Source organism: Lithobates pipiens, unplaced genomic scaffold (assembly GCF_037356315.1).
Source record: "Lithobates pipiens isolate NorthernLeopardFrog02 unplaced genomic scaffold, aLitPip1_a1.2 Scaffold_16, whole genome shotgun sequence".
NCBI classification, from domain to species: Eukaryota; Metazoa; Chordata; class Amphibia; order Anura; family Ranidae; genus Lithobates; species Lithobates pipiens.
Genome location: NW_027507748.1, coordinates 376,263,018 through 376,288,452, shown reverse-complemented (window position 1 = coordinate 376,288,452; position 25,435 = coordinate 376,263,018). Strand labels below are relative to the sequence as shown.

Sequence of the window (25,435 nt, the reverse complement as noted above, 5' to 3'; positions counted from 1 at the left end):
TCTGCAGGTGGGCTGTTCACAGATACATTGAAAATACATTTTTTGCATTATTTTTGAAAGCATCCTCCCTTTTTTTTCTAGTGCCTAAAACTTTTGCACTTTACTTTTCTTATATTAATACCAGGTCATAATCACACAATGGATTCTTTGTGGCAATACCCAGTTCAGGCCCTTTAATTAGGGACTTTTCTAAAATTGTAAAATGTTGCTGAATGGGCTATTATCGAGGTGTTGGTGATCCTTTCTTCCTCCCCCTCCCTTTTCACCTAATCCCCCCCCCCCCCCCCACACCTGACCAGGTAATTACCAAGACACGTTTAAATGAATGAGTAGCTGCATAAGTTAGTCTACACAAATAGATTAAGAGCCGGTTCACACAGGGGCGACTCGGATCCGACTTCAAGTCGCCCCAAGTCACCTCAGGTCGCACAACATGTAGAAATCAATGTAAGTGAATGAGAGCTGTCTTAATGCACACTACTGAAGTCGCTCTGACTTCAGAAAAGGTTCCTGTACTACTTCAATCCGACTTGTAGGCGACTGGTACCCATTGATTTCAATGGAGGTCGCCTCCAAGTCGGATCTCCGTTTATACGGAGGCGACTCTCAGAGAATTATCAGCTCTCAAAAGGAGTTCCCCCCTGAGAGCTCATTCTCTGATTGGCCACGGCAAGTCGCCTGGCCTGGGGCTTAAAGTAGTGTTGTAAGTCTGTCCAAGTCGCGTCCAAAGTCGTGTTGCCCCTGTGTGAACCGAGCCTTATTGTATGACGGAGATGAGATAGACCTGTATGTATCAGGCGGACCCACTGTTATGACAATTGAAACATAACCTACCAGTTTGTTTTTGTTTTTTTCTTGCCATGAAAAATTTAATAAAACTCTTGAATCTAAATAGGGACTTTTCTTGTTTTGTAATCAGATTAAATTACTGTGACAAAACTGTGATATTTTACATTATACTTTATAGCATTAATGAGAAATCTGTACTGAGGTAAAGAATAGGCTGCCATTGGTAAAATCTTTTTTTGCAAGAAACATATTTGCTTGTCCAATGGATTTAATACTTTTTTGGGTAACAACAAGTATGAATATCAGGAGTTCAGGTTCCACTGTGACTTTCTGATCTCTTTTTTCTGGGTCAGTGAATTAGATACTAAATACAGAGACGGTCAGTTAGCATTTTTAATAGCAGATAAGTAATCGCATCCACTATAATTCTCTTTAAAACATTGAAGGTGAGGTCCCCAAAAAGGAAACCTGTGTAATAGTGATATAGATTGTAAATAAAAAAAACATCTTGAAATAATGTTTTTTTACTGAATCTAGGAATATATTCGCACTACGTATTCAAAACACATTCCTGACTACTGAACAAGCGAATAGGTGACAACAATCTAAAGATAACATCGGAAGTTGCATATGGTAAAGAAACATTATTTGCATATTGCCAGACAAGATAAAACATGAATCCCCTGATAGGATGGTGTATCCACAAAGATGATGGATGTATTATCAATAATAATAATAGCAAAAATAACTACTGCTATAGAAACAAGTGTTCGCTGTGATAACTACTGCGGCCTGTCCACACACACAGCCACTCTCTGTAGTAGCCATGGCAAAGTTCCTCATGATAAATGCACTTGTCACAGAGGTTAGTGGCGTATTACACTGTAAAAACATCAGATGGTATAATTGAGTGTAACAAGACCTACAGAGAAGGCTGCAGAACATTTGAAGTTCGTATTTATCACTGTCCAGTTACAGCGATAAATGTACATTTTACACTGGTAGCCTGGTGGCTTCTCACTTGAACGACTTGAAGCTGCCAGCACAGTAATGGCAATGCCTGTGTCAGCTCTCTAGTGAAATAATGATTTTCTCCATTTTAAGCTGCTGTAGGAATAGGAGAAACTTGTTTGTTTCATTTTTTTCTTCACTTACTCCTCCTGTCACTATAACCTACGCACAGCTCCTTAACTGTGCTGCCGACGAGGGAAAGGGTCATCCCTTGTACCTGGGGGTTTGTAGCATACACATCTCAGCGTGGGAAGTTGCTGAGGGATAGAGGGAACGGGGGAGGTAACTTCAAAGAGTGTGAAGCGACATGCCTGTGGTGGGATTCCCCATGACTAAATTTGCAAACGTTATGTAACCAGTTAGATCACAGACAAGCCAGATGAAGGAAACATTGCAGTGGGTGGCAGAAAATGAGAATATAGTGTAGAAGGGAAACACAGCACAGGGAATTCTCATTATTACTTGAAGACAGATCTGTATCTGAACAGCTAGGGAAATCACAGCTATATGTTCATGCAAAACCTGACTCTCATTGTAAACTGTTTTATACATATCAGTTTAAAATGTAGCCAATACACTATTCCCAAAGCACACATTTCTGTGAAAGTGGCTGTATAAAAGTGGGCGCTGAAGCAATCAATGGCTGGAACCGTGAACAGAGCAAGAGATGTCACCAGCACAATATGGGTCTCCAAAATTTGGTCCACAGCTTTGTTCAGCAATCACATTGTTACAGCAAACAGTAAAGCCCCATACACACTATCAGTTTTTCTGCTAAGTTTTTCCTTCAGATTTACCAAAACCATGTAGTGCAAGGGTCTGCCCGATTGCATACAAATTGAAACTCCTAAGGTTTGACCTCATATTATATGGTTTTGGTAAATCTGAAGGAAAAGTTCAGCAGAAAAACTGATAGTGTGTATGGGGCTTAACATTTCGGAGCCATGCAGGACCCCTCCATCAGGCAGGTGACAGTTCTGGCAGTTTTAAAATGTAGGTCCATAGGTTTGTGAATCTCATCTGAGCTCAGTTCTTTAAGCCAGATTTTCTCAACCGTTTTAACATGGGGTACCTTTGAAATAACTTTTTGGTTTCAGGGAACCCTTGCTAATATTTACCATATCTACAGCTCACTTTACATTGAAGTAATGATCCTTGTGAACAATGTATCTTACATTTGTGGTCAATGGGAGAATCCACCCCAAGCAGATAGCTAAAAAGATCACTGGTGTCAGTGGTTACTTATATGAGATGCAAAAATTGTAACTCTGGGTATCCTCTGGAGCAGGCGTCTCAAACTGGCGCCCCTCGAGCTGATACAAAACTAGAAGTTCCATCATGCCTCTGCCTGTGGGAGTCATGCTTGTAACAGTCAGCCTTGCAATGCCTCATGGGACTTGTAGTTTGGCAACAGCTGGAGGGCCACCAGTTTGAGACCCCTGCTCTGGAGGAACTCTAGGGCTCCATGGAACCCTGGTTGAGAAAGGCTGTTCTATGCTATAGAGTGTGTAAACTGCCATCATGACCATTATTTAGGGTTTCCCCTTGAAGAACAAGATTAGGACTCAGGGATTAGAATAGGGACCTCCTCCAAAAGGTCAGCAGGCGGGTTCCCAGGGGTCAATGGTCAAGAGGCATGGCTGACCCACCCCCACCAAAGTGTTCCGCCTGCCCCAACTAAGTTGGGGAATGAAAAAGTCAGAGAGTGAACAAGTCAGGGAAAGAGAACATGGTTGGGAAATAAAACTATTATTATGGCAAGTTTGTGATGAAATGAAAATATCTCTATGTGCCAATGACTTCACTAAAATGTTGTAAGCTAGAGGACAAGTCATCTAATCCAATCTCAAGTTCATATTGGCATCATCCCATAAATTAATATGTTTTTTTTTTTTTTAAAACAAATGTAGTGGGACTTTAACCACTTCAGCCTCGGAAGATTTGGCTGCTTAACCAGTTGAGATCCGTGCTATAGCCAAATGACGGCTACAGCGTGGACCTCCTTTGCCGGGACTACGTCTATTGATGTCGTCCCGTGCACGAGCGGCCTGCGTGCACCCTGTCACAGAGGTTAGTGGCGTATTACACTGTCTATGAGACTAGCCTGATCACGGATCCGAGAAAGGGGTCGATCACGGATCCGAGAAAGGGGTCGATCCCGACCCCTTACCACATGATCAGCTGTCAGCCAATGACAGCTGATCATGTGATACAACGGAGCCGGTAATCGGCTATTATTCCTCCTCGCGCTGTCAGCGCGAGGAGAAAAAAAAAAAGAGCCGATCACCGGCGGCCGTGATCGGGACATCAGTCCCGATCACGGCCAGCCCTGCCAGTGCCCACCTGCCCCCTGCCAGTGCCACCCATCAATAAATAAGTGCCCCCCCATCAGTGCCACCCAGCAGTGCCCATAGTGCCACCCAGCAGTGCCCACAGTGCCACCCAGCAGTGCCCGCAATCTGCCTCAACAACGGTGCTGCACCCTAGTGCCACATATCCGTTCCCATCAGTGTCATCTACCAGTGCCCATCAGTGCCGCCCAGCAATGCCATCTATCAGTGCCCATCAGTCCCATCTATCATTGCCCCTTAGTGCCACCCATCTGTGCCACCCATTTGTGCCATCTTATCTGTGCCTATTGGTGCCACCTTAACTATGCCCACCAGTGCAGCCTATCAGTGCCGCCTCATAAGCGCACTTCAATGAAGGAGAAAAATGACCCGTTTGCAAAATTTTATAACAAACTATTAAACATGATTTTTTTATTTTGCATCTTTTTTTGTTTGTTTAGCAAAAAAATAAAACTCCCAGCTGTAATTAAATACCACCAAAAGAAAGCTCTATTTGTGGGAAAAAAAATTATAAAAATTTAATTTGGGTACAGTGTTGTATGACCGCGCAATTGTCATTCAAAGTGCATCAGCGCTTAATGCTGAAATTGCTCTGGGCAGGAGGGGGGTTTAAGTGCCCAGTAAGCAAGTGGTTAATGACCAGGCCTTTTTTTGTGATACGGCACTGCGTTGCTTTAACTGACAATTGCGCGGTCCTGCGACGTTGTACCCAAACACAATTTTTTCCCACAAATAGAGCTTTCTTTTGGTGGTATCATTTCTGCGTTTTTTATTTTTTGCGCTAAAAAACACATTTTGTACCTTTTGCTATAATAAATACGGGCAATTTTTTTTAAAAAAAGCACATTTTTTTCTTAGTGTAGGCCCGATATGTATTCTTCTAAATATTTTTGGTAATAAAAATCGCAATAAGAGTATATATTGATTGGTTTGCACAAAAGTTATAGCGTCTACAAAATAGGGGAAAGATTTGTGGAATTCCTTTTTTTTTTTTACTAGTAATGGCGGTGATCAGCGATTTTTAATCGGGGCTGCGACATTATGGCAGACAGATTGGACACGTCTGACACGTTTTTGGGACCACTGGAATTTATACAGCAATCATTGCTATAAAAATACACTGATTACTGTTAACCTCTTCCCTGCCAGTGAAATGTAAACAGTAGGGGGTGATCAAGGGGTTACCTAGGGGAGTGATTCTAAGACTCCATTTACACAGGGGCAACACGACTTGCAGCGCAACTTTAGGAGGCAACTTGGACATGAATAGAATATTGATCACAGCATGAACTGGGGCAACTTCAACGCGACTTGGGGCGACCCTCGAGCTGATGCAAAACTACAAGTCCCATCATGCCTCTGCCTGGGGGGGTCATGCTTGTAACAGTCAGCCTTGCAATGCCTCATGGGACTTGTAGTTCTGTCTTGTAGATTCAACTTCAAGTCACCCCCAGGCCAGGCAACTGACTGTGGCCAATCACAGAATAATAAGCTATCGAGGGGGAACTCCACGCCAAATTTTAAATAAAAAACAGGCATGGGTTCCCCTCCAGGGGAAAGGATTTCAAGGGGAACGCCCCTACGCCGAAAAAATGCCCCCCCCAAATCCATATCAGACACCTATGCAAACACGCAGCCCAGCCGGTCAGGAAAGGGGGTGGGGGCATGCTGGGACTGATGTCATAAGGGACGGGGTGACCACAACCCATGCCCATATAAGTAATTCCGCAACGCTCACACGGCAGTACAGTGGGAGAGAGCGTCGTGTCAACATCAGAGGAAGAGAAGAGGGAAGAAGACGAAGCAGAAGGCCGGGCCACCGCTAGCAAAAGAGCTGTAAGAAGATAGTGGAGGAGCCAGCAGAAAAACCAGAGAGCGGGAGAAGAGGCCGGACACTGGGAGATGAACTGGACACCGGGAGAAGAGGCCCGAAGAGAGCGGAGAAGTCGGAAGAGACCCCCGAAGTTGGAAGAAGACCCCCCGAGCTGCCTAATTACTTTAAAAACCTGTGTAGTGTGTTTTTTTATTGACACTTTTTTCACACAGGTGAATGGGTAGGAGTATGATGCACCCCATACTCATTCACATGGGGGGGCGGGATTGGGGGGGCCTCTTATTAAAGGGGGCTCCCGGATTCCAATAATTCCCCTGCCCTTAGACCCCGACAACCAACGGCCAGGGTTGTCAGGAAGAGGCCCTTGTCCTGATCAACATTGAAATATATGTATGGTCCTGAAGAAGTGGGGAATCCAACATAACGCGTATACCAGTTACATTTACATGTATCCATCAGATTTACATATTTTTGGATTTATCGCAAAGTTTCTCTATGCATATCTATGTTTTTAATATTGGGTTTATGACAATGTTTTGTGTAATAAAATTTATATAGATATTTATTTTGACTTTGTTCTCATTTGGCATATTTAACTGGTTCAGATCCACACTATAGCCGAATGACAGCTACAACGTGGACCTGCTTTGTCGGGAGGACGTCTATTGACACAGATCGGAGTAAGGGGCCGACCCCTTACCACGTGATCAGCTGTCAGCCAATGACAGCTTATCATGTGATGTAAACAGAGCCGGTAATCAGCTATTTTTTCTCCTCATGCTGATAGCGCGAGGAGAAAAAAAAAAGCCGATCACCGGCGGCTGTGAGAGGGACATCAGTCTCGATCACGGAGAGCTGCCGCCAGCTCCTCAGTGCCCACATGTGCCGCCTAGCAGTAGACAACAGTGTCGCCTACCAGTGCCCACCAGCGCCACCCATCAGTGCCCACAGTGTCACCCATCAGTGCCCACAGTGCCACTCATCAACAATGCTGCACATCAGTGCCACCTATTAGTGCCCATCAGTGTCATCTACCAGTGCCACCTATCAGTAGTATCCATCAGTGCCATCTTATCAGTGGCCATCAGTGCCACCTTATCTGTGCCCATCAGTACAGCCTTATCTGTCCCCATCAGTCCCGTCTTAACTGTGCCTATCAGTACCCATAAGTGCAGCCTATCAGTGCCCACCAGTGCCGCCTCATCAGCGCATATTAATGAAAGAGAAAAATTAGCGGTTTGCTAAATTTTATAACAAACTATAAAACTATTTTTTTTTCAAAATTTTCCATCTTTTTTGTTTGTTTAGCAAAAAATAAAAATTCCAACTGTGATTAAATACCACCAAAAGAAAGCCCTGTGTGAAAAAAAAAAAAAATGATAAAACATTGAATTTGGGTACAGTGTTGTATGACCGCACAATTGTCATTCAAAGTGTGTCAGAGTTTTATCACCCACAAATACAGGTCTTTTGGTCTTCCTCTATTCACTAACTCCAAATAAGGAGGCGAGGATGAGGAATAAACAAACTGACCAGTTATGCACACCTACATGTGATATTGGAATACTTATTATTAGGTAGCAATATGGGACCGCAACCATATTGTTGATGGTGCTGTTGAAAAGATGTATTAATCCATACTTACATCTAAAATGTATTACGCTGCTGGATTTGTGAATATGACACATGCAACTGAACTGTATTGGCAAAGAAAAACCTTCAAACAGATTGAAATATAAAGTACATAATACTTTAGGCCAATTCTCCCTAGGACACTTATTCAAATACTCCTCTACAAATAGAGGAAGAAATTATAGATAATGTATTATTTCACATGAAAGACCTGTAAGTGAATGCCTCACAAACTGGAGCTTAAAAGCAAAGTTACAGTCCTTGATGAACCCAAGCACAGTACCGTTTGGGCCTAATGGATGCAATCAGTACAAGGCTTGCAATTTTAGCCAGCAAGTGAAATGCCTAGTTACCTCACTAGGGAAAATGGTATCAATATGAAGACCTTTAGTATAGTTATCCACTAAAGGTCCCTTTCCAGCTCTACTTTATATGTTCCGGTCTTCTGAGATCTTTGTTAAGCATTCTGCTGGGAGCTACACAGCATTTTCGCTAAAATTCTTTTGGCCAGGCTCTGCTTCTTCCATGCAAGTACGGATGAATCTCCATTACTGGTTATATAAAGGCTTCTGAACAAAGATTACAATATTTAGAAATAAATATGTGGAAAAGGCAGAGTCCCCACCATCCTAGCTTTAGTGGCCTGCATAATGAAGATACTGAAGTAGTGGTGAAAGGTAAGTAAAACTTGGAAGAGTAAGGCATTTAAGAACAACTGTACTAAGAGTACAGGTATTCTTTAAGGCAATCCTACACCTTGGAAACATATACAAATAACTTTCTCCAAAAGCAGAAATGGCTAGCTAATGTCATATTTTACATGGCGGGCCTCTCATTTGGAGGGCATGGTTCAAATATGTTTTCAAAGCCTCCCCATTGTCCTTCCAGGGCCCTTGGCAAATTCTCCTCCGTGAAACCAGTCCCCGATGCAAAAAAGGTTGGGGACAGCTGATTTAAAGCAGTTGTAAACCCTCACATATACCAAGTGAAGTGAACAGTCTCAGATGAAACACAGAGATTAAACAATCCTCCTACATACAGTATCTCACATTTTTTGTAAATATTTTATTAAAGCTTTTCATGTGACAACAATGAAGAAATGACACCTTGCTACAATGTAAAGTAGTGAGTGTACAGCTTGTATAACAATGTAAATTAGCTGTCCCCTCAAAATAACACACAGCCATTAATGTCTAAACTGCTGGCAACAAAAGTGAGTACACCTCTAAGTGAAAATGTCCAAACTGGGCCCAAAGTGTCAATATTTTGTGTGTCCACCATTATTTTCAAGCAATGCCTTAACACTCTTGGGCATGGAGTTCACAAGAGCCTCACAGTTTGCCATTGGGGTCCTCTTCCACTCCTCCATGACAACATCATGGAGCTGGTGGATGTTAGAGACCTTGCGCTCCTCCACCTTCTGTTTGAGGATGTCCCACAGATGCTCGATAGGGTTTAGGTCTGGAGACATGCTTGGTCAGGCCATCACCTTTACCCTCAGCTTCTTTAGCAAGGCAGTGGTCATCTTGGAGGTGTGTATGGGGTTACAAAAATATGAGGGGTGTACTCGCTTTTGTGAGATCCTGTAGGTGTTACTTGTTAATCTGCAATGCTCTCCTCTCTACACCCCTTCAAAATCACGTGTGAGAACTGATTGGAGGAAAGGCACACTCCCCCCTCCACACAGCAGAAAAAATGGGTTTTCAATAGACAAGCTCATTGCTTGATTCCCTCCCGACACAAATTTATCTTATGTTATGTGTCCGGAAAACTTCCCAGAAGTGAGACATACTGATAACAGAGGGAAAAAAGCACCAGAGCAACAACACTTAGGCTTTGGAGAGAAATGAGTAAATACTACAGATACAGTTGTGCTCATAAGTTTACATACCCTGGCAGAATATATGATTTCTTGGCCATTTTTCAGAGAATATGAATGATAACAAAAACTTTTTCACTTGTGGTTAGTATTTGGCTGAAGCCATTTATTAACAATCAAATGTGCTTATGCTTCTTAAATCATAATCACAACAGAAACTACCCAGATGACCCTGATCAAATGTTTACATACCCCAGTTCTTAATACCATGTATTGCCCCCTTTAACATCAATGACATCTTGAAGTCTTTTGTGGCATTTGTGGATGAAGCTCTTTATCTTCGCAGATGGTAAAGCTGCCTATTCCTCTTGGCAAAAAGCCTCTAGTTCCTGTAAATTCTTGGGCTGTCTTGTATGAACTGCACGTATGAGATCTCCCCAGAGTGGCTCAATGATATTGAGGTCAGGAGACTTAGATGGCCACTCCAGAACCTTCCCGTTATTCTGCTGTAGCCAACAGGTTGACTTGGCCTTGTGTTTCCATCATTGTCATGTTGGAATGTCCAAGTACGTCCCATGCGCCGCTTCCTGGCTGATGAATGCAAAATGTTCCTCCAGTATTTTTGGACAGAATACTGCATTCATCTTGCCATCAATTTTGACCAAATTTCCTGTGCCTTTGTAGCTCACACATCCCCAAAACATCAGCTATCTACCTCAGTTTTTCACAGTAGGAATGGTGTACCCTTCATTATAGACCTTGTTGACTACTCTCCAAATGTAGTGTTTATGGTTGTGGTCAAAAAGATAAATTTTGGTCTCATGACTCCAAATAACTTTGTGCCAGAAAATTTGAGGCTGGTCTCTGTGCTGTATGTCGTATAGCAAGCTTTGTGGCATTTGCGTAGCAATGGCTTTCTTTTGGCGACTCAACCATGCAGTCCATCTTTCTTTAAGTGCCTCCTTATTGTGCACCTTGAAACAGCCACACCCCATGTTTTCAGAGTGTCCTGTATTTCACCTGAAGTTATTTGTATGTTTTTCTTTGCATCCCAAACAATTTTCCTGGCAGTTGTGGCTGAAATTTTAGTTGGTCTACCTGACCATGGTTGGTTTCAAAAGAACCCCTCATTTTCCACTTCTTCATTAGAGTTTTAACACTACTGATTGGCATTCTCAATTCCTTGGATATCTTTTTATATCCCTTTCCTGTTCTATACAGTTCAACTACCTTTTCCCACAGATCATTTGACAATTATTTTGCATTCCCCATGACTCAGAATCTAGAAACATCAGTGCAGCACTGGATGAAAGATGAAAGGGTCTGTTAGGAGTCCAGAAACTCATTGACCTTTTATACACACACTAATTACAAGCAAACAGATCACAGGGGAGGATGGTTACCTTTATAGCCATTCAATCCCTTTCGTGTCAACTTGTGTGCATGTTATCAGGCCAAAATCACCAGGGTATGATCAGGGTAATTTGGGTAGTTTCTGTTGTCATTATGATTTAAAAAAGAGTAAACACAGTTGATTGATAATAAATGGCGTCAGCCAAACACTAACCAGGAGTGAAAGAAATGTTTTTGTGTTATCATTCATATTCTCTGAAAAATGGCCAAGAAAGCATAAATTCTGCCAGGGTATGTAAACTTATGAGCACAACTGAGGTTTACAAGCACTTTAAAACTGAATCTGCCTACTGGGCATTTTTACACCCTTCCTGCCCAGGCTTCAGCTTTCAGAGCTGTCGCACTTTGAATGACTACTGCGTGGTCATGCAACACTGTACCCAAACAACATTTTTATCATTTTTTCCACACAGAAAAAGCTGTCCTTTGGTGATATTTAATCAACACAGTTTATTTTTTTTCTAAATAAACAAAGACCGAAAATTTAGAAAAAAACATTTTTTCTAAGTTTATTATAAACTTTTGCAAACAGGTAATTTTTCTCCTTCACTGCTGAACACTGATGACAAAATAGTAAAGGCCTTGCGAGCTACCAAATTAAAGTTTCCCTATCTTCTAATAGTATGATGACAGCTGCTAGCACCAATCACATCCCATACTAACATGTGAGATTCAAAAATAGATAAATCATGTGCTGCGCTATCCCCTTAATGATCCTCTGAACCTGCATCAAAAACCTAAAAAGCAAAATTGTTAACTTAAGTGATGTGCCTATAAAATCAAGGATAAAAAAATATATATATATTTAAGAGACTAATTTCGCCATACAGCTTACAACATCGTTTAGCGTGAATATACACATATCATAAAATATAAATATTGATACAAAAGTGATCCATAAAGTGCTCAAGTGCATATAAGTCCATGATACTCTGACCACTCAGGGTCAGTTTTCAGCGTCCTTAATACAGAGATAATAAACGTGACTTAATAGGTGACTGTGAATATAGCAATCTGCAGCAGTGATTACAGTCAGGTGCTCCCCACCCCAAGGTAATGGCTGCTCACTTCAAAGCATGTGACCTCGCAATTAAGTTTGGTCAGTACACACTTTTTAATCATCAAAACGGATTCCAGGTCAAGTTGCAAGGTCCAAAACACTGCTCAAAGATGTAGCATCCTCATATATAAATATCAAAAATAAACTTCCATAGTGATACCTTTTAAAAGATTTTATTTAATGCAAACAAAGCCCTATTATAGGGTACTCACATGGGTCTGGTGCGTTAGTGCACCGCTCTATAGCATGCCTCAATAGCACCAAGCCGTGCACAAGATTATTTGCCCCTACTCCACAAGACAGACCAGCTGCCTCCTGCACAGTCTCGTCCCGTCACGTGTCGATACAAGAAAAATATTTTATCTTCATCAGGGGGGCATCCCCCTGGGGGGTGAGGGGTGTACCCACTTTTGGGAGATACTATATGTGTGTGTGTGTATATACATATATATATATACATATATACACATATACACACACACACACACACACACATACATATATACATACACACACATATAATTTTTTATTTATTTTTTTAGGCTGGCATACACTTTAAAAAGAAGGCGGCTAGGCATTTTAATAGTACCTATGTCTAGGTATACTCCAGATGACACACTATAAATGTTGCTTAACTGAAGAAAATGCACTGCTGTTTCAGCTCACAGACATCTTCAACAAATGTCCTCAAACTAGAATCTTTTGGAATGTTTACACATCTGCAATGTTTTCTCCAGAATATCTTCATTAATATGTATGACAAAGATTAAATATGAAGCCTTGAAGTACTAGAATGCTGTCTGGGTAAAGGTACAAAGGAAGGGGTAATCAAACCATTGATGAAACAGGCGGTTTGGCAAATGACATAGAAGCAAGAACAAGTAATTGTATATAGTAACAGAGATGACAGACTGGGACGCCTCATTCAACTAGCTAGAAAATATATTAGAAATGAATAAATCTTTCTTGCTAGGAAATTATTTGAATTGGTTTATAGCAAAAACAAGGACTGTTTAGATGCAATCACCATACTATACTACTGAGAATAAAGCATGCTGTGACAACACTAAAACTGATAGCTAAACATAAAATATCAGGGTATATAAGTGTATCATTTTATATTTTAATTGAACATATTCCTGCATTTTCCACAAGATGATTTCTACCACCTGTGTGAAATGCCAGACATCATAAATAAACAACGTAATTTTCATGTATTTTATGATAAAATGTAATATCAATACTATAAGTAATACTTTTTAGTGTTTTTTTTATGTAAAGAGCTAAAGTTAGAATTCCACACATCCTATGTTTAATAACCAGACTGCACACTTTGAAGGCTTAATTTTAGAATACTTTCATTACAGAGAGGATTATCGGTATATCTAAGTTATCAAACACAGCCATTGTTGTAACAACTGCAAGTTTAAAATACCATACCACATTGTTGGGCACTAAGAGTTCAGTTTTTTGGTAGATTGTAGTTCAAGGAAATATCTAATGTTTTAGTTGCCCAAGTGGCAAGATATCTGAATAAGAGTTAGCAGGACTACCCGCCTGCTGAAGGTTTTTTGAGAACGTCTGACATAATGTGATAGGCTTTTAATGTATATGCTGGCTGAACAGACTACTCCAGCCACACAAACAAGATGGAGGACCCCCCCCCCCACCAGGACATTGTATTTTTACAGCAGCATCTAACAGTCAAAATGCACTGATCATTGCCTGCAGCTTATGGGCTGAAGCTACCGATCGATGGAAAATGTTCCAAAATGTCATTAGATCTTCAACAGATGTCAGAATACAATGTCCTGGCAGGGGGGATTCCTCTGTCTTGTTTGTGTGGCTGGAGAAGTCTGTCCCTGCTAGACTGGCCAAATTTCAATCAGTGTGTGGCTGGCCCAAGGAAAAAAAGAGAAGATGTCATGAACTACACCTTGGGAAATCACACAACCGGACATCGCACTGAGTAAGTGAAAGCCCTGCAAGTGTCATTGCATTAGTGTGTATCTGTAGTTAAAATCAGTTTTGGACAGTCCGGACATTTTTCAAATAACGTACATTCCATGTCTTTGTTAACTGCAGTATAAACCCTTTTTCAGAATGTGTACAGCTCTCCTGGTCACAATGATCAGATGTACACATTCTCACAGATTCATGCGGCATACACACGATCAGACTATCCGGTGGACTTGGTGACAATCCGGCCGTGTGTGCTAGTCCGCCGTACTTTTGAAATGAACGGACTTTCCCAAACACGGAGGAAAGTCCGTTCATTTTGAACACGGCTCCAGGTCGCCGGGACTAGCGAAGTCAATGTTGCCGCCTACGCCGGCGAGATTGACACGTCGCTGGCCCTGTCACCTGGTATGGACTTAAATGAATGAATGAATGAATGAAATACTTGTATAGCGCACAACGCAAACTGAATCGCCTCTAGGTGCTTGAAGGGGAAGCCCTACACGGAAAAAACGGTGTGGGGTCCCCCCAAAGTCCATATCAGACCCTTATCCAAGCACGCAGCCCAGCCGGTCAGGAAAGGGGGTGGGGACGAGCGAGCCCCCCCTCCTGAGCCGTACCAGCCCCCATGCCCTCTAAATGGGGGGTGCTTTGGGGAAGGGGGGGGCGCACGGCCCCCCCATCCCAAAGCACCTTGTCCCCATGTTGATGAGGACAAGGGCCTCTTCCCGACAACCCTGGCCGTTGGTTTTCGGGGTCTGTGGGCGGGGGGCCCCCAGATACCGGCCTCCCACCCTATGTGAATGAGTATGGGGTACAATGTACCCATTCACCCTGGTGAAAAAAAATGTAAAAAAAAAAAAAAAACACACACAAGGGTTTAAAATAATTTATTGCACAGCTCTGGGGGTCTTCTTACGTCTTGGGGGGTCTTCTCGCCGGACTTCTCCGCTATCTTCTGCTAGCTCTTTTATTAGCGGAGGAGCCCGGCTTTTTTCTTCATTGCCGCCAGGGGGTCTTCTTCTGACTTTGGAGGTCTTGTCCCCCTCTTCGGGGTCTTATGTCCCTCTTCGGTTCTTCTTGCCGGGCCTCCGCTTTCTTCTTCCAACTCTTTTACTAGCGGTGGCCCGGGCTTCTGTCACCGCCGCCTCTTCTTCCGGCTTCGGGGTCTTGTCCCCCTCTTCGGTTCTTCTTGCCAAGGGACAAGGAAGGAGGGAGGAGGGAAGAGGAAGGAGGACCAGGCCACTGCTAGTAAAAGAGCTGGAAGAAGGCGCGGAGGCCCGGCAAGAAGAACCGAAGTCGGAAGAAGAGGCGGCGGCGACAAAAGACCATTTTTTTTACCAGGTGAATGGGTAGGGGTACATTGTACCCCATACTCATTCACATAGGGTGGGGGGTTGGTATCTGGGGGCCCCCTTATTAAAGGGGGTTCCCGGATTCCAATAAGCCCCCCACCTGCAGATCCCAACAACCAACGGCCAAGGTTGTCGGGAAGAGGCCCTTGTCCTCATCAACATGGGGACAAAGCACCCCCCCATGTTGAGGGCATGCAGCCTGGTATGGCTAAGGGGGGGGGCACTCGCTCGTCCCCACCCCCTTTCCTGACCAGCAGGGCTGCGTGCTCGGATAAGGGTCTGATATGGACTTTGGGGGGGGGACCCCCAAGCCGTTTTTTCGGCATAGGGCTTCCCCTTTAAGTCCATACCAGGTGACGGGGCCAGCGACGTGTCAATCTCGCCGCCAAAGGCGGCGACATTGACCTCCTTCGCTAGTCCCGGCTACCCGGAGCTGCGTTCGAAATGAACAGACTTTGCTCTGTGTGTGGGCAAGTCCGTTCATTTTCAAAAGTATGGCAGACTCCCGGCAAAAGTCCTGTTGTGTGTGGGCAGGTCCGCTCGTCCGGAAAGTCCGGCGGACCTCCTCTTCAAAGTCCGGCGGTTTGTCCGTCGGGCTAAGTCCGCCGGAAAGTCTGATCGTGTGTACGCGGCATCACAGTTTATAATCGGCCAAACCACCTTTGTTTATGAGTTTTAATGTCAAAGCACATATGACGATGATGCTGTGGCATGTTAACTCAAGGACAGCCTCATCAAATATCTGTAGTGTCCCTGCCCTAGGCTGGCTAAATTTCGTTTTTTAGTTCTGCTACACCCAGCTGAGCTGCAATTTAAGTTTTTCCCTAAACCTGGGAGTTGATTGTTCCTGTCTGCCTCTGGAAAAACGTTCCAGAAATGGTATGGAAGGATCAATCCTTGGGCTATGAATATTTATTGGACCCTAGCCAATCCCTGGGAGGGAAGTTTAGAAGGTGTGGGTGGGGAGAAGATAAATGTTTGGGAAGGTCTAATCAGGTCTCTCAAGTGTTTCTTGGAAGCTGGTTGGGGAGCTCTCTTTACAACGTGAGTAGGACCTTTTGCCTGGAGCTCCAGGTGTGCTTGGAGAGTTGGATACCAGAGACTGCTACAAGGACTGTGACTGCTCTCAGACTAGAAAATAACCTTAAATTATTCTTAAAGTTGAACACCCCCCCCCCCCATCCTTTACAGCCAAGGAAGATGCCATCTTGGCTTCTGTTTGATCTGCAGTTGTCATGGTGCTGCACATGTGATCTATGACACCAGTCATATGATAGATAACATAAGGAACTATAACAATTATCTTTCAATGCTAGCCTTGAAAAATATCTATTGGGGGAACAGACAAAATCGGTGGATTTATTTCTGCTTTAACTGCAGGACATGAATACAAGTATTCCACAAAAAACACTTTACCATATCTAGAAAAAAAACCCACAGAGGCCACTTATAGACCACACTGCATACTGCCTACATATATTTCAGTTATTTTCTGAATGGCTGTTCGTCAACCAGACATGTTGCAGAATTGGAGGAGATAACGTGTTATTTATTATTGGCCTTGGAGTTATAGCTTTGACCCAAATCCAGTCCAGGAACAGGAGGAGGAGGATTTCTTGGACCAAAACTTTGTTGCTTTATTAACCAGTTCCCCGACCGGCGCACGACGATGTACGTCGGCAGAATGGCACGGCCAGACAAACTGGTGTAGAGGTACGTCCAGTTGAATTTGCCGCCCTGCCATCGCGCGCGGTCGGGACCCCCGTTAGTCTGGTCGCGGGTCCTGCGGACTCGATCGCCACGTGGATAACCGCGATCGTCTCACGGGGAAGGAGAACGGGGAGATGCCGTTGTAAACAGCATCTCCCTGTTCTGCCTAGCAACAAGTGAGACTGATCTCTGCTTTCTGTGATTGGAGCAGAGATCAGTGTTCACTAGCACACAGCCCAGCCCCCCCCCAGTTAGTAACACGCCCCCAGGACACACTTAACCCTTACACTTACACCCCCTGGTTAACCCCTTCAGTGCCAGTGTCATTTACACAGGAATCAGTGCATTTGTATAGCACTGATTGCTGTATAAATGACAATGGTCCTTAAAATGTGTCAAAAATGTCCGATGTGTCCGCCATAATGTCGCAGTCACAATAAAAATCGCTGATCCCCACCATTACTAGTAAAAAAAAAAATGATTAATAAAAATGCCTAAAACTATCCCCTATTTTGTAAAAGCTATAAATTTTGCGCAAACCAATCAATAATCGCTTATTGCGATTTCTTTTACCAAAAATATGTAGAAGAATACGTATTGGCCTAAACTGAGGGAAAAAAATGTTTTTTTTTTAAATATATTTTTGGGGGATATTTATTATAGCAAAAGGTAAAAAAGAATGCATTTTTTTCAAAATTGGCTCTCTTTTTTTGTTTATAGCGCAAAAAATAAAAACCGCAGGGGTGATCAAATAGCACCAAAAGAAAGCTCTATTTGTGGGGAAAAAGGGATGTTCATTTTGTTTGGGAGCCATGTCGCACGACTGCGCAATTGTCAGTTAAAGCGACGCAGTGCGAATCGCAAAAAGTGGTCTGGTCTGAAAGTGGTTAATCGTGACCAATTATGTCATATGCCTTTGCTGCGGGGGCTCCAGAAGAATAATCCGGATGATTTTCGGAATTGCCTCTGGATGACAGACCCCTGTTTTCACCAACTCTTGGCATTGTTGACCTCCTATATTAAGAAGCAGGACACATGCATGAGGCTTTTATTTTATTTGTTGGTTGAATAATAATGATTTGATTTGTTATATTTTCTATATTTTTATTAAAGTTTATAAGCCTGCTATCCAACATTTGTCCACTGAAAATCCGACAACAATTGTCCGATGGAGCGTACAAACGGTCGGGATTCCTGCAAACAGCCTGTCATCACACATTTCCAGGTGGAAAATCCGATCGTGTGCACGAAGCTTAAGCAGTATAGTTCATTGGGGTATTGTGCAGGGGGCGTGTCTGACCTCTGGAGAGCTGAACTGTTGTGTTTAGTGTGAGAATGAAGCGCATACAGTTTAGTAACAAGTAAAAAACACCTCAGGGCTTCAATCAGACTTTAAAGAAAGACATATACTATATTACATCTGGCCAGTCTCAAACAATGGAATTTACAAGATTAACCACTTAACAACCGGCCCATAGCCAAATGACGGCTACAGGATGGTTGCTTAACTCTGGGAGGATGTACTAGGACGTCCAACCAGAATTCCTCTTGTGCGCCCCCTGGGGTGCGTACTCGAGAACATCTGTGACCACTGGGTCCACAGGACCCAGCGCATCATGGATCACACTAACAGGCCACTCATCGCGGGCCTTTACCACGTGATTGCTCCGTCAAATGACGGAGCAATCAGTTGTAAACAAACCGGCGTCACGTCATGACGCCGGTTCCTCCCTCCCCTCTCTGTACCGATCGGTACAGTGCAAGGGGAAAGATCGATGACAGCAGCGCTGTGGGCTAGATCTGTGGTGCCCACAGCACTGCTCACTGACAATTAACCCAGCAATGCCCTGTCAATAATCTGCAATGCCCAGCAATGCCCTGCCAATACTCGGCGATACTCTGCAATACCCAGCCATACTCTGCAATACCCAGCCATACCCGGCCATACTCTGCGATACTCGGCCATACTCGGTGATACCCTGCAATACCCAGCCATACTCGGTGATACCCTGCAATACTCGGTGATGCCCAGCCATGCTCAGCCATGCTCAGATGTACTTAGCCTCTGTATGTTGCCAGGCTGTGGAAGTTTCACACATGTGGTATCGCCGTACTCAGGAGGAGTAGGAGAATCTATTTTGGGGTTTCATTTTTGGTATGTACATGCTATGTGTTAGAAATATGGTATAAATAGACAACTTTGTGCTAATTAATCCAGCATATTTATTGATATATTATCATTTATGTAAATTTTTCTTTTCACGATTGTTTTATCACTTAGCGCTGCACTTATTTTTTATTTATATCTGAATGATGCCTGCAGCTACAGGCATCATTCAGATATAAGCTTTTTCAACTGGCGATTCCCTACACCAGGGATAAGCAATTAGTGTACCTCCAGCTGTTGCAAAACTACAAGTCCCATGAGGCATAGCAAGGCTCTGACAGCCACAGGCATGACACCCAGAGGCAGAGGCATGATGGAACTTGTAGTTTTGCAACAGCTGGAGGTCCACTAATTGCTTATTCCTGTTCTAAACCATAAGAACGATCATAGTGGATGTTCCACTGCTTGATCGTTCTCACGGGAGGCGAGAGGGGACATTCCTCACCTCCCGCCGCCCTCCGGTGCTTCTACTGACTCACTGCTACGATCTAAGCCAGAATCGTTTTTTTTTTAATTTCAGGCTTCCCAGCATAGAGGTGAGATGTGGGGTCTTATTGACCCTATATATCACTGTAAAGTGGACATGTCGTGCCATATTCCTATTACAAGGGATGTTTACATTCCTTGTAATACGGTAGGAATAAAAGTGATAAAAAAATGTATTTTTGGGGAAAAGAGTGTCAAACTAAAATAAAGTAAAATGAAGTGTGCTCGCATGCAGAAGCGAACGCATATATAAGTCCCGCCCACATATGAAAACGGTATTCAAACCACACACATGAGGTATCGCTGCGAACGTTAGAGTGAGAGCAATAATTTTGGCCCTAGACCTCCTCTGGAACTCAAAACATGTAACCAGTAAAAAAAATTTAAAGCGTGGCCTATGGGGATTTTTAAGTAGCGAAGTTTGGCGCCATTCCACGAGTGTGTGCAATTTTGAAGGGTGACACGTTGGGTATCTATTTACTCGGCGTAACTTCATCTTTCACATTATGCAAAAACATTGGGCTAACTTTACTGTTTTTTTTTTTTTTAAAGCACAAAACTTTTTTTTTTTTTTTTTTAAACATGTTTTAAAAATTGCTGCGCAAATACCATGTGAGATAAAAAGTTGTAACGACCGCCATTGTATTCTCTAGGGTCTTTGCTAAAAAAACAAAACAAAAAAAAACATATAATGTTTTGGGGTTCTATGTAATTTTCTAGCAAATAAATGATGATTTTTACATGTAGGAGAGAAATGTCAGAATTGTCCTGGGTGCTCCATAACGCCTGATGGTGCTCTCTGCATGTTGGGCCTCTGTATGTGGCCACGCTGTGTAAAAGTCTCACACATGTGATATCGCCATACTCGGGAGTAATAGCAGGATGTGTTTTGGGGAGTAATTTGTGGTATGCATATGCTGTGTGTGAGAAGTAACCTGATAATATGCCAATTTTGTGAAAAAAAAAAAAAAAAAGGAAAAAAAATATTATTGATTTTGCAAATAATTGTGGGAGAAAATGACAATTTCAAAAAAACTCACCATGCCTCTTACTAAATACCTTGGAATGTCTTCTTTCCAAAAAGGGGTCATTTAGGGGGAATTTGTACTTTTCTGTCATGTTAGGGTCTCAAGAAACGAGATAGGCCGTCGGTACATCAGGTGTGTTCAATTTTCAGATATTGGCACCATAGCTTGTGGACTCTAACTTTGACACAGACCAAGTAAATATGCACCAATTTGTACTTCTTTTTACCAAAGATATGTAGTAGTATAAATTTTGGCCACATTTTATGAAAAGATATTACTAATTTGCTAAATTTTATAACAGAAACAAAGAAACATTTTTTCTTTTATAGCACAAAAAATAAACCCAGCGGTGATTAAATATCACCAAAAAAGGCTCTATTTGTGTGAAAAAAAGGACAAAAATGTCATATGGGTTCAGTGTTGCATGACTGAGTAATTGTCATTCAAAATGTGAGAGCACCGAAAGCTGAAACTTGGTCTGGTTGTTAAGGGGGTTTACGTGCCCAGTGGTCAAGTGGTTAAGAACGCAAAGAAGCTTAGGTAAAAATTGGGTACATAGGTTTAACGCCCAACATCAGTTAATTTAAAAGTTCTATTCCAGTCCCTTTCTCCTTGATAGCCTCTAATACTTTCTACCTGCTTGTATGGGCAGACAGAGTCCTATAAATGGCAAAGCTGTATACATAATCTGCAATAACTGAGCCAAGTAGGAGATAAAAACAGAGATAATAAACATTCCCTGTGACTGGCGGACATTTTTTTTTTGTCTACAAACAAGGTATTTAACATGCACAGCTTATTCACTGAAGAGTTAAAGTGTGTTACCCCAAAAATGAAGATGCAATATATGTATTATGCGTGAATATATATATATATATATATATATATATATATATATATATATATATATATATATATATATCTCCAGACTGGAAATAACTTGATATCACCCCCATAGCATTATTATACGAGCCCAACGGCATAACGTAATTTTTTTTTTCTTGTTCGTGAAAGCGAAAACCATGCATTTTAAAGCACATTTGAAGAGACTTTTATATATAGATAAGACAGATATGAAAGCATATAAGGCTGGGGATAAATCTATCTATATATCAGCAAATTTCAGTTAAAAGTAGTAAAATTGGAGCAATCATCAAGGGGGACAACTGGGAATGTGGGGGGGGGGGGGGGTTGTTGGACTCTGGTGACCATAGGCCACCTTTCGCAGAAAGAATACACTAAAGTTAATACTGATATAAGGGGGAAACCTTTATATCAGTGCCCCCTTACATTATTGTATTCACTCCCCCATTTCATCAATGACCCCCTCTCAGACTGGCCTGGCGGTGCTGTCACTGATCTCCTCTCAGGTGCACCTTGCAGGACTCAGTCGGCTCCAGTTTGGTGGCTCTGGTTTTCCTATAGTCTCCTCTCCACAGTCCACACATCTGACTTCTCCCATGACCCCCATCCCGGCGGCACTCCCACTCTGGACTCCTCTTCAGACTCCCCCTCAGAGACTGCAGACAGCATATAAGACAAGAGATGGTCAGAGGTTGCAGGCATGATACAAGAGATGGTTAGAGGCTACGGGCATAGTACAGGAGATAGTCAGAGCCTGTGGGAATGGTACAGGAGATGATTAGAGACTGAGATATTAAAGATGGTAAGAGAATGTAGACATAATACAGGACATCAATGCAGCCTCACTGTGCCCATGCATGCAGCCTAACTGCTTCCATCCATGCAGCCTCACTGTGCCCACCGATGCAGCTTCACTGTGCGCATCCATGCAGCCTCATTGTACCCAGCATTGCAGCCTCACAGCCCATCAATGCAACCTCACTGTGCTCATCATTGCAGCATCCCTGTGCCCAACATTGCAGCCTTACCGCATTCATCATTGCAGCCTCAACGCGCCCATCATTGCAGCTTCAACGCGCCCATCATTGCCGCCTCACCGTGCCCATCATTGCCCCCTTGCCATGCCCATCATTGCAGCCCTACTGCACCCATAACTGCCGCCTCACCGTGCCCATCATTGCAGCCTTACTGTGCCCATCATTGCCCCCTTACCATGCCCATCATTGCAGCCTTAGTGTGCCCATCATTGCAGCCTGCCTTACTGTACCCATCATTGCCGTCTCATCGTGCCCATCATTGCAAACCTCACTGTGCCCAGCATTGCCACCTTACCATGCCCATCACTGCCACCTTACCATGCCTATCATTGCTGCCTTACCATGCCCAGCATTGCCGCCTCAACGCGCCCATCATTGCAGCTATATTGTGCCCATCATTGCTGCCTCACCGTGCCCATCATTGCTGCCTCACCATGCCCATCATTGTAGCTATACTGTGACCATTGCAGTTATACTGTGCTCATCACTGCCACCTTACCGTGCCCATCATTGCCACCTCACCATGCCCATCATTGCCGCCTTTACTGTGCCCATCATTGCCGCCTTTACTGTGCCCATCATTGCCGCCTCACCGTGCCCATCATTGCAGCTATACTGTGCCCATCACTGCCGCTTTACCATGCCAAATTCACCAGTCAGTGCCTGTGCCAGTGGATTACTCAAAGCGCGCATCTACTGCTGTTTTAGGCCGCACTGTCCCCTCAATATAACTCCACACACAGCCATTAATATCTAAAACTGCTGGCAAAAATGTGTACACCCCTAAGTGAAAATGTCCTCCACCTTCTGTTGTAGGATGCCCCACAGATGCTCAATAGGGTTTAGGTCTGGAGACATGCTAGGCCAGTCCATCACTTTTACCCACATCTTCTTTAGCAAGACAGTGGTCATCTTGGAGGTGTGTTTGGGGGTCATTATGTTGGAATACTGCCCTGCAGCCCAGTCTCCAAAAGGAGGGGGATCACGCTCTGCTTCAGTATGTCACAGTACATATTGACATTCATGGTTCCCGCAATGAACTGTAGCTTCCCTCATGCAGCTCCAGCCCCTGACACTCCCAACACTATACTTTACTGTAGACAAGACATACTTGACACCATCTGAACCAAATAAGTTTATCTTGGCCTCATCAGACCACAGGACATGGTTCCAGTAATCCATGTCCTTAGTCTGCTTGTCTTCAGTAAACTGTTTTGCGGGCTTTGTTGTGCATCATCTTTAGAAGAGGCTTCCTTCTTGGAGGATAGCCATGCAGACCAATTTGATGCAGTGTGAGGAATATGGTCTGAGCACTGACAGGCTGACACCCCGCCGCCCCCCCCCCCCACACCCTCTGCAGCAATGCTGGCAGCACTATGTCTATTTCCCAAAGACAACCTCTGGATAAGACGCTGAACATGTGCACTCAACTTTATTGGCCGACCATGGCAAGGCCTGTTCTGAGTGGAACCTGTTCTGTTAAGATGCTGTATGGTTTTGGCCACCATGCTACAGCTTAGTTTCAGGCTTAGTTTCAGGCCATCTTTATGTAGATCAACGATTCTTTTTTTTCAACTCTTCAGAGAGTTTTTTTGCTATGGGGTGCCATGTTGAGCTTCCAGTGACCAGTATGAGAGAGTGAGAGCGATAACACAAAATGTAACACACCTGCTCCCCATTGACACGAGACCTTGAAACACTAATGAGTCACATGACACTGGGGAGGTAAAATTACTAATTGGGCCCAACTTATACATTTTCACTTAGGGGTGTACGGATTAGACATCGCTGTGTGTTACACTGCAACTATACAAGCTGTACACTTTACTTTGCATTGTAGCAAAGTATAATTTCTTCAGTGTTGTCACATGAAAAGATAAAAATAAAATATTTACAAAAATGTGAGGGGTGTACTCACTTTTGGGAGATACTGGGGGTTATTTACGAAAGGCAAATACACTTTGCACTGCAAGTGCAATTGAAAGTGCAGTCGCTCTAAATCTAAGGGGTAGATCTGAAATGAGTGGAAGCTCTGCTGATGTTATCATCCAATCATGTGCAAGCTAAAATACTGTTTTTTCTTTTTCTTGCATGTCCCCCTCGGATCTACAGCGACTTTACTTCCAAGTGCACTTGCACTGCAAAGTGGATTTTTCTTTATTTACTATTTACTGTGTATATATATATATATATATATATATATATATATATATATATATATATATATATATATATATATATATATATGTATATCTCTATATCTAACCTAGTTTTTATGTATATTTTCACTTTTAAAAAAACTGGTGATTCTGCCAATTCTTCTGGGTTCATATTTAAATCCATGCTGCCTTAAGTTAGTTTGTGTCCCTGTAATCACTGCTGGAAGTTACAGTGTGCCTGTATCTCCTGTGGTTCATTGTTTGGCTATGTCTCCACCCAGCCCATTTTAATAAGAGGGCAGTATGCTTCAGAAACACACTGTAAGGAAGCTCTCCACAGAATGTGCAGTTAGTCGGTAGGCAGTAGGCAGACAGTGGTCAGGATTACATCACAAAGTAGGCTGGCTGGTGAGCAGAGACATTAAACAGCTGGCGGGTGGGCAAGATTATGTGATATAGAAGGCAGCAGATGGGCTTACATCACACACACAGCAGGGAAGTAACTTCCCTGTCGCTATATTCTAGGGGTCTGCAAGTTTTTTAAACAAAGAGCCAGTTTACTGTCCTTTAAACTTTAGTGGAACCGTACTGCCAGTAAACAATGCTCCTGGTATCAGTGGGAGGAATAGTGCACCATTGTTGGTGTCAGTGGGAGAAGTAGTGACCCATTTTTGGTATCAATGGGAGGAATAGTGCCCCATCATTGGCGTCAATGAAAAGATTAGTGCTCCATTATTGGTGTCAATAGAAGGAATAGTTCG

At 43.1% G+C, this 25,435-nt stretch overlaps 1 protein-coding gene across 3 annotated transcripts in view; it reads right to left on the bottom strand.

The window, feature by feature from the left end:
• RASL10B (RAS like family 10 member B) overlaps positions 1–25,435 on the bottom strand; it is a 204,788-nt gene that overhangs the window by 26,325 nt on the left and 153,028 nt on the right. The gene's annotated exons all lie outside the window — the stretch shown is intronic.